Genomic DNA, 13,496 nt, shown 5'->3' on the forward strand with positions numbered 1-13,496 from the left:
TGCTGTTGATCTCTGCTTTGATAACTTCCAGGAGTTTTTTTACACCAGTCCCTTTAGCATTCCTTGCATTGCTGGCTTGGTGGTGATGAACTCCCTTCGCCTTTTTTTGTCTGTGAAACTTCTTATTTCCCCTTCAAGTTTGAATGATAGCCTTGCTGGATTGATTATTCTTGGATTCAGTCCTTTGCTTTGCATCACTTTGTAAATTTACATCCATTCTTTTCTGGCCTGATGTGTTTCTGTTGAGAAATCATTTGATAATCTAATGGGAGATCCCTTGTATGTAACTTTCCGTCTCTCTCTTGCAGCCTGTAAGATTCTCTCTTTGTCCTGAACATTTGCCATGGTAATTATGATGTGTCTTGGTGTGGGTCTTTTCGGGTTCACCTTGTTTGCGACTCTCTGTGCTTGTGTGACTTTTTTCTTCCCCACCTCAGGGAAGTTTTCTGATATTATTTCTTCGAATAGGTTTTCTAATCCTTGTTCATCTTTCTGTTGTTCTGCACCCCTATTATTCGTATGTTGTTTCATTTCATGCTGTCCCAAAGCTCCCTTAGGCTCTCCTCTTGTCTTTTAATTTTTTTCTCCAATTGCAGTACATATTGGGTGTGTTTTGCTTCCTTGTCTTCTAATTTACTAATTCGGTCCTCTGCTTCCACTAGTCTACTGTTGATACTTTCAATGGTGTTTTTTATTGCAGCTATATCACTCTTCATTTCTTCTTGGGTCTTACTTAATTTGTTGATTTTTCATCTGTTTTCTTCTAGCTTCTTCCATATGTTATTGATTTTTTCATCTGTTTCTTCTTGCTTCTTGCATAGGTAGTTGACTTTTTCATCTGTTTCTTCTAGCTTCTTGCAGAAGTTGTTGATTTTTTCCTCCATCCGGTTTATGCACTCTAGGACCCTTATTCTGAATTCTTTTTCTGTCATGTTTCATGCCTCTGTATTACTTATCTGCTTTTCTGGAGAGTCCTCCCTCTCTTTTCTTTGGGTTTTTTTTTGTCTACCCATGTTTGATCTCACTGACATATCTAGATGTTGAGTCGTTCAGTGGCTGCTCCCTGGGTGGCAGTGGCACCTTGGGCTGTGGTTGCTCCTCGGGTGGTTGCAGTAGCAGGTGCTCCTCAGTTGGCAGCAGCTCCTCTGTTGGGTGCTGTTCACAGCTGTGGTGTCTCTTCTGGCTGGTGGGGGGACGTACAGCTGCTGGTCCTCAGACAGAGGGTGTGGTGCTCAGGAGGTTGCTGTTGCTTGGATCTGCTGCATTGACTTAAAGGCACAAAATACAACACCACAAGGCACCACGTACCAGGCACTAAACACAAATATATTCACAATATTAATAACCCCAAATAAATGTGACCACCCAAATTAAGAGAATTAGGGGATAAGGAAGAAAGAAGAGAAAAAGATAAAAGAGAAAAAAGAAAAGAAAAGTAGGGAAGAAAAAAAAGGAGTGCAAAAATGAAATTGGTAAAAAGGAGGGGGAAAGAAAAGAGGAAAAAAAAGAGAGAGAAAAAAAAAGAGCGGAAAGAGAGAATGAAGTAGAAGAGGGGAAGAGACTATGTATATGAGGAGAAAACTCCTATAGAACCGCCACTAATCCCAACAAATTCCAGCAACAGCTCCCTGGAGATGAATGCAAACTAGAAACAACCAATAATATCAAGAGAGGCAAGGGAAAACAGAAGCACAAAAATAACCGGGGGGGGGGGGGGTGGAGGGATGGGAAAAACCAGCAAAAAAAGAAAAATAAAAACCAAAACAGCCTCACAACCAGTCCTAAAACACACACACACACACACACACACACACACACACACACACAAAATACAAACAACAACAACAACAACAAAAAACAATATACTCAACAATCAAGAATACAGCAACAAAACAATAGGAAGATAAAAGAAGAAAAAAAAATTTGGATAGTGAAGAAAGATAAGGGATATGTGTATAAGGATTTAGAGCAGTGGATTGGAAATAGGATATATAAGTAGGGTGATATTTTCACAGAAGGAATAGGGAAAATCTAAAGCAGGTATAGGGTAAGAGAAACAGGACAACAAAAGGGGAAATGTGAGGGAGAGGATTTTAGCATAGAGGTAAAATTGAGGTAGGGAAAATTGATGCTAAAGGAATGATGAAAATAGAATGGAGAACACTAACCCCAAAATAAAATAAAGAGAAAATAAAAATGGCACTTTAAAAAATGGTAAAATGGTAGAAGTAATACTACCATTACTTCTCTTCTTGGTTAAAAATAAAAATGTAGTAATTAAAAGGGTAAAATCAGGTGAAGGAAAAAGAAGAAAAAAAATTGGTTTCTTGGTTAAAAGGTGAAAAAGAAAAAAGAAAAAAGAAGTAAAAAAAAATTGCAGTAGTGAAGGTCCTTTGGTTCTTCTACTCGTCAGTCTGGCTTGCCTTAGTCCTGCCAGGTATTCAGGAGAGTGCTGAATTTCCCTGCGATACACTGTTCCTCTGTGTTGTAAACCACAGTCCTGATTTTAAAGCAGGCCGTGTTTGTTTCCCAGACTGCCTTAATTTGTATTTAGCAAAGAGTCAGTTTGTGGCTCAGCCTCTGGGTGGCAGTGTTTTGGGGTTGGCCTCTGAGGCTATAGGGCCTCTCTTTCCAGTAGCTTGGGTTTATCGTCTCTATTGCACTTAAAAAACTGGTTTGGGGAAGTCCACTGCCCAGAGCTGGTTCCTTAATAGTTCGGTTCTCTATTTTATTCCATTGGTCTATATGTCTGTTTTTATGCCAGTAACAGGCAGTTTTGAGAATAGTGGCTTTGTAATACAGCTTGATATGTGGTATTGAGATCCCTCCTACTTTATTCTTCTTTCTCAGGATTGCTGCAGCTATTCGGGGTCTTTTTTAAATTCCAGATGAATTTTTGGAGAGTTCTTTCTAGATCTGTGAAATATGCTGTTGGTATTTTAATGGGGAGTGCATTGAATCCATAGATTGCTTTGGGTAGTATGGATATTTTGATGATGTTGATTCTACCAATCCATGAACACAGTATGTTCTTCCATCTGTTTATGTCTTACTCTATATCTTTTTTCAATGTCCTGTAGTTTTCTGGGTAGAAGTCTTTTACTTCCTTGGTTAAGTTTATCCCTAGGTATCTTAATTTTTTTGGTACAATGGTAAATGGGATTTTTTAAAAAATTTCTCTTTCTGTAAGTTCACTATTGGCATATAAAAATGCCATAGATTTCTTGGCATTAATTTTGTATCCTGCTACATTGCCATATTCATTTATTACTTCTAATAATTTTTTGATTAAGTCTCTAAGGTTTTCTATGTACAGTATCATGTCATCTGCGAATAATGACAATTTTATTTCTTCTTTTCCAATCTGGATGCCTTTTATTTCTTCTTCTTGTCTGATCACTTTGGCTAGCACTTCCAGTACTATGTCTAACAGGAGTGGTGAAAGTGGGAATCCCTGCCTTGTTCCTGTTCTTAAGGGAAATGTTTTTAGCTTTTGGCCATTGTGTATGATGTTAGCTGTAGGTTTTTCATATAAGGCTTTTATTATGTTGAGGTATGATCCCTCTATTCCCACTTTGCTGAGCGTTTTTATCAGAAAAGGTTGTTGGGCTTTGTCAGATGCCTTTTCTGCATCAATCAATATGATTATGTGATATTTGTCTCTCAGTTTGTTTATGCGATGTGTCATGCTTATTGATTTTCAGATATTGTACCAGCCTTGCATTCCTGGAATAAATCCCACTTGGTCATGTTGTATGATCTTCTAATGTAATGCTGGATCTGGTTTGCTAGAATTTTACTGATGAATTTGGCATCTATGTTCATGAGGTAAATTGGCCTGTAATTCTCATTCTTTGTGGTGTGTTTATATGGTTTTAGGTTTAGGCAGGGGTGGGCAAACTTTTTGACTCGAGGGCCACAATGGGTTCTTAAACTGGACCAGAGGGCCGGAACAAAAGCATGGGTGGAGTGTTTGTGTGAACTAATATAAATTCAAAGTAAATATCATTACATAAAAGGGTATGGTATTTATTTTTTTTAGTTTTATTCATTTCAAATGGGCCGAATCCGGCCCGCGGGCCGTAGTTTGCCCATGGCTGGTTTAGGGTAATGGTGGCTTCATAGAAAGAGCTTGGAAGTGTGCCTTCCTCTTGAATTTTTTGTAATAGTCTGAGAAGGATTCTTTGAATGTTTGGTAAAACTCCCCTGTGAAGCCTTCTGGTCCAGGGCTTTTGTTTGCTGGAAGCTTTTTGATTACTGTTTCAATGTCATCAGTAGTTATTGGCCTATTCAGGTTTTTTGATTCTTCTTGATTGTGTTTTAGAAGCTCATATTTTTCTAGAAATGTGTCCATTTCATCGAGGTTGTCCAGTTTGTTGAAGTAGAGTTGTTCATAGTATTTTTTGACAATTCTTTGTATATCAGAGGGTCAGTTGCTAATTCACCTCTTTCATTTCTGATTTTGTTTATTTGGGTCCTCTCCCTTTGTTTCTTGGTGAAGCTGTCTAGAGATTCATCAATCTTGTTAATCCTTTCAAAGAACCAGCTCTTGGTTTCATTGATATTTTGTAGTGTATTTTTTGGTCTCCTTGTCATTTAATTCTGCTCTGATCTTTATTATTTCCTTCCTTCTGGATACTGTCGGTTTTTCTTTTTGCTCTCTTTCTAATTCTTTGAATTGTAGAGTTAGATTATTTATTACCATTTTTTCTTGTTTTTTGAGGTAAGCCTGTAGAGCTATGAACTTCTCTCTCGAGACTGCTTTCATTGTGTCCCATAAATTTTGGATTGTTGTGTTTTCATTGTCATTTGTTTCCAGGATGCTTTTTATTTCTTCTTTGATCTCTCTGATAACCCAGTCATTGTTTAATAGCATGCTATTTAACCTCCAAGTATTTTATTTTTTCCAATGTTTTTATTGTAGTTGATTTCTAGTTTTATGTCATTATGATCTGGGAAGATGCTTGTTATGATTTCTATTCTCTTGAATTTGAAGAGACTTTGCCTGTGTCTTAATATACATTCTACCTTTGAAAATGTCCCATGTGCACTGGAGAAGAATGTATATTCTGTAGCTTTGGGGTGAAATATTCTGAAGATGTCACTTAAGTCCATCTGATCTAGTGAGTCATTTAGGATTGCTGTTTCTTTGCTGATTTTTGTTTAGAGGATTTATCCAGTGGTTCCAGTGGGGTATTTAAGTCCCCTACTCTTACTGTATTGCTATCGATTTCTCCCTTGATATGTTTTTGGTTGCTCCTGTGTTGGGTGCATATATGTTTACCAGAGTTATACCTTCTTATTGTATTGATCCCTTTAGTGTTATGTAGTGGTCTTCCTTATCTCTTGTTATGGCCTTTACTTGAGGTCTATTTTGTCAGATATAAGTATCGCAACCCCAGCTTTTTTCTCATTTCCATTTGCCTGACAAAATTTTTTCCATCCCTTCACTCTCAGTCTGTGTGAATCCTTTGTTCTAAGGTGGGTCACTTGCAGACAGTAAATATATGGGTCACGTTTTCTTATCCACTCAGCTACCCTGTGTCTTTTGATTGGAGAATTTAATCCATTTACATTTAATGTTATTATTGAAAAATACTTGTTTGTGGTCATTTTTATTCTTAACCCTTTGAGTGCCAACCAATATTCTAGGAACTATGCTAAAATTGCCAAGGCATTTTTGCTGATTTTACAGCAGTTTAGGAAAAAAAATTATGAATCGCAAGTAAATAAAATTACATATTCAAAAACTTGAGGAAACCTTTACTACATTGACATATTTATCAATATCATCATCACTAATAAAAGGAGACTTAGAACTGGACACCATTTCTAAGCTTTGATAGCGCTCCCGCACTTTTGGCAAAAGACAGGAGGAGCACGATCGCGCTCCCTGGCACTCAAGGGGTAATGTTTGTGTTTCTTCTTGTCTTTCTGTTTCTTCTTTTTACAGCAGTCCCTTTAGCATTTCTTGCATTGCTGGCTTGGTGGTAATAAACTCACTTAGCCCTTTTTTGTCTGTGAAGCTCCAGATTCCACCTTCAATTTTGAATGATAGCCTTGCTGGGTATAGTATTCTTGGATTCATTCCCTTGCTTTGCATCACTTTGTATATTTCATTCCATTCCCTTTTTGCCTGGTATGTTTCTGTTGAGAAGTCAGCTGATATTCTAATAGGAGATCCCTTGTAGGTAACTTTCTGTCTCTCTCTGGCAGCCATTAAGATTCTTACTTTGTCGTTGGTGTTTGCCAGTTTAATTATGATGTGTCTTGGTGTTGGTCTTTTGGGGTTCATCTTGTTTGGCACTCTATGTGCTTCTTGGACTTGTGTAGTTTTTTTCTTGCTAGTATCAGGGAAGTTTTGCGTCATTATTTCTTCAAACAGGTTTTCTATTCCTTGCTTCTCCCCCTCTCCTTTTGGTACCCCTCTTAAGCGAATGTTGTTTTGTTTTTTATTTTTCAAAGCTCCCTTAGGCTCTCCTCTTGCTTTTTAAGTTTTGGGTTTTTTTTTTCCAGTTGCTCCTGTGTTTTTGTGGTTTTTTTTCTACCTTGTCTTCTAATTTGCTGATTTATCCTCAGTCTCTTCTAGTCTGCTGTTTAAGCCTTCCATTGTGTTCTTTATTGAAGCTATGCTGTTCTTCATTTTCTCTTGGTTTCTTTTCATGTTGGTGACATTCTTATTCAGCTCCTTATAATTCTCATTGAGTTGTGTGTATTTGTCATCCAGCCATCTGAGCATCCTTATAACCATTACTCTGAATTCTTTCTCTGATAAGTTAGTAGCCTCAATTTCATTTAACTCCCTTTCTGGTGACTCCTCTTTTTCTTTCCTTTGTGGATTGATTTTTTGTCTTCCCATGTTTTGCTGTAATGTTTTAATTGTAGCTCCAATTGCTTTGCTACCCAGTTTCTGCTGTCTGGTACCCTTGGTTGAAATCACGCATGCCCAGAGGGAACTCACAATGGCATCCAGGAACCGCCTGTTGGGGTGGGGGGTCTCCAGAGGCCTGTGTTCTGGAAAGGCATGACTGTGGTGTCCAGAGTTCTGTATTGTGGGGTGGGAAGACTCAGCTTTTGCTGCTGCCTCTATGGTTGGATACACGTGATCCAAGAGTCAGTTCACAGGGGCACCTGTGGTGTGTTTGCCAGCAGGGTGTACTGACACCTCTGAAGGGCCCTGGCACTGATGCCACAGGATTGCAGTGTCTGTGGGCAGGTATCCCAGAAGAGGGATTTCAGCATTTCTACAGCCCAGCAGTGCACTCCTGTTTGTTTGAGTGCATGTCCAGTAGGGCTCACAGCTGGGCCCCAGGGCTGCCTGTTGAGCGGTGGTCTTGGGAGACCTGCACGCTGGAAAAACATGCAACTGTAGTGTCCAGATTTCTGCAGCTGTGGGGTGGGGAACCTCAGTTTTTGCTGATGCACCTGTGGTGGATAGGCGCGTGTTCCCAGTGGTGGCACACAGGAGCACCTGCAATGAGTTACTAGTGCAGGCACACTGAAGCACTCTGAAGGGCCCTGGGACCCTTAATCGAGATGTCTTTGGGCAGGTCTCCAGGATGGGTGAATTCAGAATTTCTACTGCCCAGGGGAGTGTGTCCCTATTAGTCCAAAATCGGACCCAGCAGAGGCTCACTGCAGCTTCCCAAAGTGCCCTGTGGATAGATGGGCTCAGGGGGAGTGAGAAATTCTGGCAATGCAGTCTCATCAGGAGACCCCTTTCCTTATATATGGCCCCATGAATATGCCGGGTAGCAAAGGCATAGCGCGAGTCAGTGTAGATGTTGGCACGCTTATTCTTACTGAGTTCTAGGGCTTTTACTAGGGCCCAAAGTTCTGCCCTTTGTGCTGACCACCCTTCAGGCAGAGCCTGTGCCTCAATTGTCTCAAAGTTTGATACCATTGCATATCTGGCTCATCTTTTTCCTTCATCTAAGAAGCTACTGCTATCTGTGAACAATACTAAGTCCAGACTCTGTAAGGACTTGTCTGTTCGATCTGGCTGGCTGGAATAAACCTCCTCTAGGACTTCTAGGCAATCATGCTCAGGGGTTCCCTCAGCAACAGGTAAAAAGGTGGCAGGATTGAGAGTTATCACTGCTTCTAATTGTACCTGCAGATTTTCACATAAGAGCCCTTGATACTGAGTTTTTCAAGCATAAGTCACCCAGGGCTGCCCCCTTGCTTCCATCAGGGTGATAACACTATGAGGTACTTTTACATTTAAATTTTGTCCTAAGTTAAGCTTATCCACTTCTTTGACTAATAATGCTGTGGCTGCAAGGGCTCTGGGACACAGGGGCCACCAGGAGGCAACTGGGTCAATCTACTTAGAGAGATAGGCTACTGGTCTTTGCAGGGGTCCAAACTCCTGGATTAGAACTCCTAGGTCTACCCCGCTGTTCTCGTAAATGAAGAGATTAAAGTCCGGCATCACATCTGGTAGTCCTAGTGCTTGGGCCTCAGTGAGCTTTGCCTTTATGGTGATGAAGGCTTTCTCTTGCTCGGGACTATAGTTGATGGGTGCATTTTCTTCCCCTTTTAAAGCTTCATAGAGAGGTTTAGCCAAGTCTGAAAACCCTGGTATCCAAATTCGACAGAACCCTGCCACTCCCAGGAATTCCCGAATCTGCCACTGGGTGTAAGGGCCTGGGATGGCACATACTGCCTGCTTTCTTTCAGTCCTTAGCCTTCATTTACCTTGGGTGATTCATAAGCCTAGTTACTTGACTTCTTTCTGACAAATCTGTGCCTTTTTCGTAGACACCCGATAACCTGTTTCAGTTAATAGTCTTGGAAATGCTTGTGTTTCTTCCCAGCACTGAGCTCACGTGGAGCTAGCCAGTATGAGGTCATCTACATATTGGAGTAGAACACACCCCAAGTCCTGCCCTGGGAACTTAGATCAAATGTTAGTGCTCAACTAAAAAGAGTAGGGGCATTCTTGAACCCCTGTGGCAGTCTGGTCCAGGTGTACTGCTCTTTGGCCCCCATAGTTGGGTTTTCCAATTCAAAGGCGAAAAGGGGCTGGCTAGAAGGTGCCAACTGAAGGCAGAAAAAGGCATCTTTCAGATCTAGGCATGTAAACCATTCTACCTTTGATAGAATGAGTCACTAAAGAGTGTAGGAATTTGGCAGCGCTGAATGCAGGGTTATAACAGCTTCATTAACAGCCCACATGTCCTGCACCTGGTGGTAGTCATCAGTCCCAGGCTTTTTGACAAGGCAAGAGAGGCAAGTTCCATGGAGACTGGCGTCATTTAAGGAGTCCCCACTGGAACAGCCAGTCTAAGTGGACCTGGATTCCTAGGCATGCTTCCCTTGAAATTGGATATTGGTGGATTTTAACAGGCTGTGCCCCAGGCTTTAAGTTGATTAACACTGGGGTGTGGTCCTTAGCCAGGCCCAGAAGATTCCCTTCTATCCAGACCAGTGGGAATTCTTCCTCTAATTCAGTTTCTAATGGTGTTGGCCCTTGACTGGGGGTGGGTATAAAGTCTCCATTCTTCCTCCTTTGGCATTGCTAGGGACAGGATTATTGGGGCGGTCTCCTCACCTAGGCAAAGCTGTGCTGAGCCATCTGGAGCAAAAGTGATTTCTGCCCCCATTTTGGCTAAAAGGTCTCTAGAAACACTGCACAGTCTGGCAAGTACAGGAATTAATGAATCACTCGGTGGCCACCAAGTAGGCACTGATGAGGGCAGCAGAATGGTCTACGGGTCTGATCCCCAGTAGCTCTTATAATAGTGACCGTCTTTGCTGAGAGAGGCACTACTTTCTGAGTGACTACTGAGTGCTCAGCTCCTGTATCAACCATAAAGTCCACAGTCTGGCCCCCTATTTTCATTCTGACCATGGGCTTGTGGGGGCTGAAAAGTGCCGGGTCTGTCCTAGTCGGAATCAGTCATTGCTAGCCCAATGAGTTTTTTTTCAGGTGGCTCTGGTTGATAGTGATGGGGCAGAAAAGGGGGCCCAGTTTTCTTACTTTGCTGTTTGGGACATTCATTTTTCCAGTGTCCCGTTTCCTTACAATAGGTATACTGGTCTTGTCTCAGGCTCGCTCTTCCTTTCCCCCTGATATTCTTGCTTCTCTTTCTGATCTGTTGGGAGCCTGAGCCTCTAAAAGCCACTGCTATTATATTGGCCCTTCTTTGTATTCCCTTTTCGTTCTACTTCCTTGCTGCACTGTCTCGATTGATGAAAACCTTGTTTGCTATCTCTAGCAGCTCAGTAGTGTTTTTTCCTGAAAATCCTTCTAGCTTCTGTAGCTTTCTCCTTATGTCAGGCTGGCTTGACCTACAACAGATTCATTTACCATACTTTGAATTTCCAGGGCCTCAGTATTAAAGGGAGTATAGATCCAGTATGCCACACATAGTCTTTTATAGAAAGCCGTTGGACTTTCATCAGGCTTCTGGAAGACCTTGGAAATTTTAGCCATATTGATGGGCTTCTTGGCTCCAGCCTTGAACCCCTGGAGGAAGGCCAGCTGATATCTTTCTAGCCTGAGTTCGGGTTCCAATCGGGTTCCTCATCTGGGAAGGCCTCCCTGGCCCATCTGTCTATATCTAATATCCCTGCCAGGGCCTGGGTCTGGAGCCACTTCTGAGCCTCTGTTACTATTCTTATACGCTTCCCAGTGTTAAAGAACATGAAAAGGAGCTGCTTGCAGTCCACCCAGGTGGGCTTCTGGGTCTGTAAGATCATTTCTAGGAGGTCTATTATGGCCTGAGGTTTTTCACAATAAGCTGGGGTGTGATGTTTCCAATTCAGGATGTCACTTGTGGTAAAGGGCTGATAATAATAGACTGGCCCTCCCTCCTGCAAGGTTCCATCTTCGCCAGTTATTTTGGCACCCCAAATCTCCCTGAGAGGCATCTAATGTGCCAGTTGTGGTTTGGGTTCTTGGTCGGCTGAACACAAGCGCCACTCAACAGGCTCTGGAGAGCCCAGTTGAGGAGAGATGGAGGGGGGCGGTGTTTCTAGACCAGTGATGGTGAACCTACAACATGCATGTCAGAGGTGACACGTGAACTCATTTTGGGTGACACACATAGACAGGGACAAAAAATTGCATAATTCAAATATTTGTTTCTCGCAATGGCCAGAGTTGGGCATCACTCAAGTAATATTATTACTCATGTTACTCAGGATGCAATTCTAAAACTGGATGTAAACATGTACATCTGTGTTGCATAGCAAAGATACATAGTGAAAACATCCAAGATACCTTGTTCCAATATTGACATTAATATAAAAAGAATTGCACTATAAAGAGATTAATCTTAACTCATGACATTTTATTTTTACTCGAGTGACAAAATGCCCAGTTCTGGAAACAGCCTCGTTATTGTCAACATGTGCCTCGGGTAAGCTTCCCGTGCATTCGGGTGCATTCGGCAAATGGATGCACTTGATTGCCATGTTCATTAGGAGACAGGAGTGGGAGGGATAAAAGAAAAAGAAACACATGAATTGTGCTGCTATGAACATATGGGTGCAGATAATAAAGACCATTATAAACTTATGAACAATAATAGATACAGAGGCAGAGCTGCCTCAAACAGATTGTCAAACTGCAGCAGGAAGGCCGGGGAGGGTTGGGGGGCAGGAGGGAGCGGGGTAAGAGATCAACCGAAGATTGATCAATGCGTGCATTAGGCATGCATATAAGTATAACCAATGGACATAAGACACTGGGGGGTAGCGGAGGCCAGGGGATTGTCAAGGGTGGGGAAAAAAAAAAGGACACATATGTAATACCCTTTGTAATACTTTAAGCAAAAAAGAAAAGAAAAGAAAAAGATATACAGTGCAACAGTGCTCGACGAGACATTCGGCGTGTCGGATAATTGATTACAGCACCATATATTTGTTGATTATACATATTATCTTTGAATTGTTTTGCACCAGGAGTCAGTGCAACAACACTGCAAAAGTTAATAGGTAAGAAACCTATCAACCTTTTATAAAAAACGCCGTGATTTATATTTATTTATTTTTGCAGCCTTGTGATGGAGAATCAAAAAAATAAAAAGGCAAGATTGAATGATAAAGGAAGTGGAAATAGCAGTAGCTGACCCTTTCAAGACATATGGGCCGAGATGTACGGGATTGTTGACAGAAACAACAGATCATTGTGCATACTGTGTAATGAAATGGTAGTAAGCAGAACGTGGAATGTTAAGAGACATTTTGAAACTAATCATTGTAAGCTCTGAAAAAAGTATCAATAAAAGGAAGGAATACATTTCTAGGCAGCTACACCTCTATAAAAGTCAATCAAATTTCATCAATAAATTTGTAAGATGCTCTACAAATTTAATATCAGCAAGTTACTGTATTGCTCACTCCATAGCTCAGCGTGGAAAAGCCCTCAGCGACAGAGAATTTATTAAGGAAACATTTCTAAGATGTGCACCAGCTCTATTTCACGATATGCAAAATAAAGATGATATTATTAAAAGAATTTCTGAGTTACTACTCAGTAGAAATACTATCAAAGACAGAATAATAGATCTTAACAAAAACGTACATCAATTAAAAAAAGACTTATATAGTTGTAAATATTTTTTTATTTCTCTTGATGAAACTACTCATGCCACATCAAATGCTCAGTTGGCCATTATTGCTAGATATCTCTCATTGTCTCACAATGAGAGAAGAGTTGATAAAGTTAAAATCAGTGCCAATATGTACAACAGAAAACAAAATATGTAAGGTTGTTATAAAAACATTCAGTGACCTAAACATTGATATCTCTAAATTATGTCAGTCATGACAGATGGGGCACCGAATATGGTGGGAAAAAATGTGGGATTCCTGAAATTTTTTATGGAGGCTATTAGACATCCACTTGTACCTTTTCATTGCATTATCCATCAGGAGGTGTTGTGTGCCAAATCGGGATTCTCAAAATTGAATCATTTAATGTCAGTTGTAACAAAAATTGTGAATTTTATAGCTTCCCGACCCTTTCACAAGCAAGAATTTTCTGCATTTTTACAGGAAGTTGATTCAACCGACAGTGGACTACTGATGTTCAATAATGTGAGATGGCTGAGTCGAGGTAAAGTACTTGAGTGAGTTGTGGAGTGCTTTGAAGAAATTATGGTACTTATTGAAAATAAGAATCTGGAAAACTTTCCTCAGATCAATGATCATAAGTGGGTCAGCAATTTGATGCTTTTTTGTGTTTGTTTTTTTTAATATATTTTATTGATTTTTTACAGAGAGGAAGGGAGAGGGATAGAGAGTTTGAAACATCAATGAGAGGGAATTATTGATCAGTTGCCCCCTGCACACCCCCTACTGGGGATGTGCCTGCAACCAAGGTACATGCCCTTGACTGGAATCGAACCTGGGACCCTTCAGTCCGCAGGCCGATGCTCTATCCACTGAGCCAAACCAGTTAGGGCCAATTTGATGTTTTTTACAGATCTCTCTGTTCATATGAATGAACTGAACTCAAAATTACAAGGTTTTGGCAAAAGTAT

Source organism: Myotis myotis, unplaced genomic scaffold (genome assembly GCF_014108235.1).
Source record: "Myotis myotis isolate mMyoMyo1 unplaced genomic scaffold, mMyoMyo1.p scaffold_m19_p_11, whole genome shotgun sequence".
Classification (NCBI taxonomy): Eukaryota; Metazoa; Chordata; class Mammalia; order Chiroptera; family Vespertilionidae; genus Myotis; species Myotis myotis.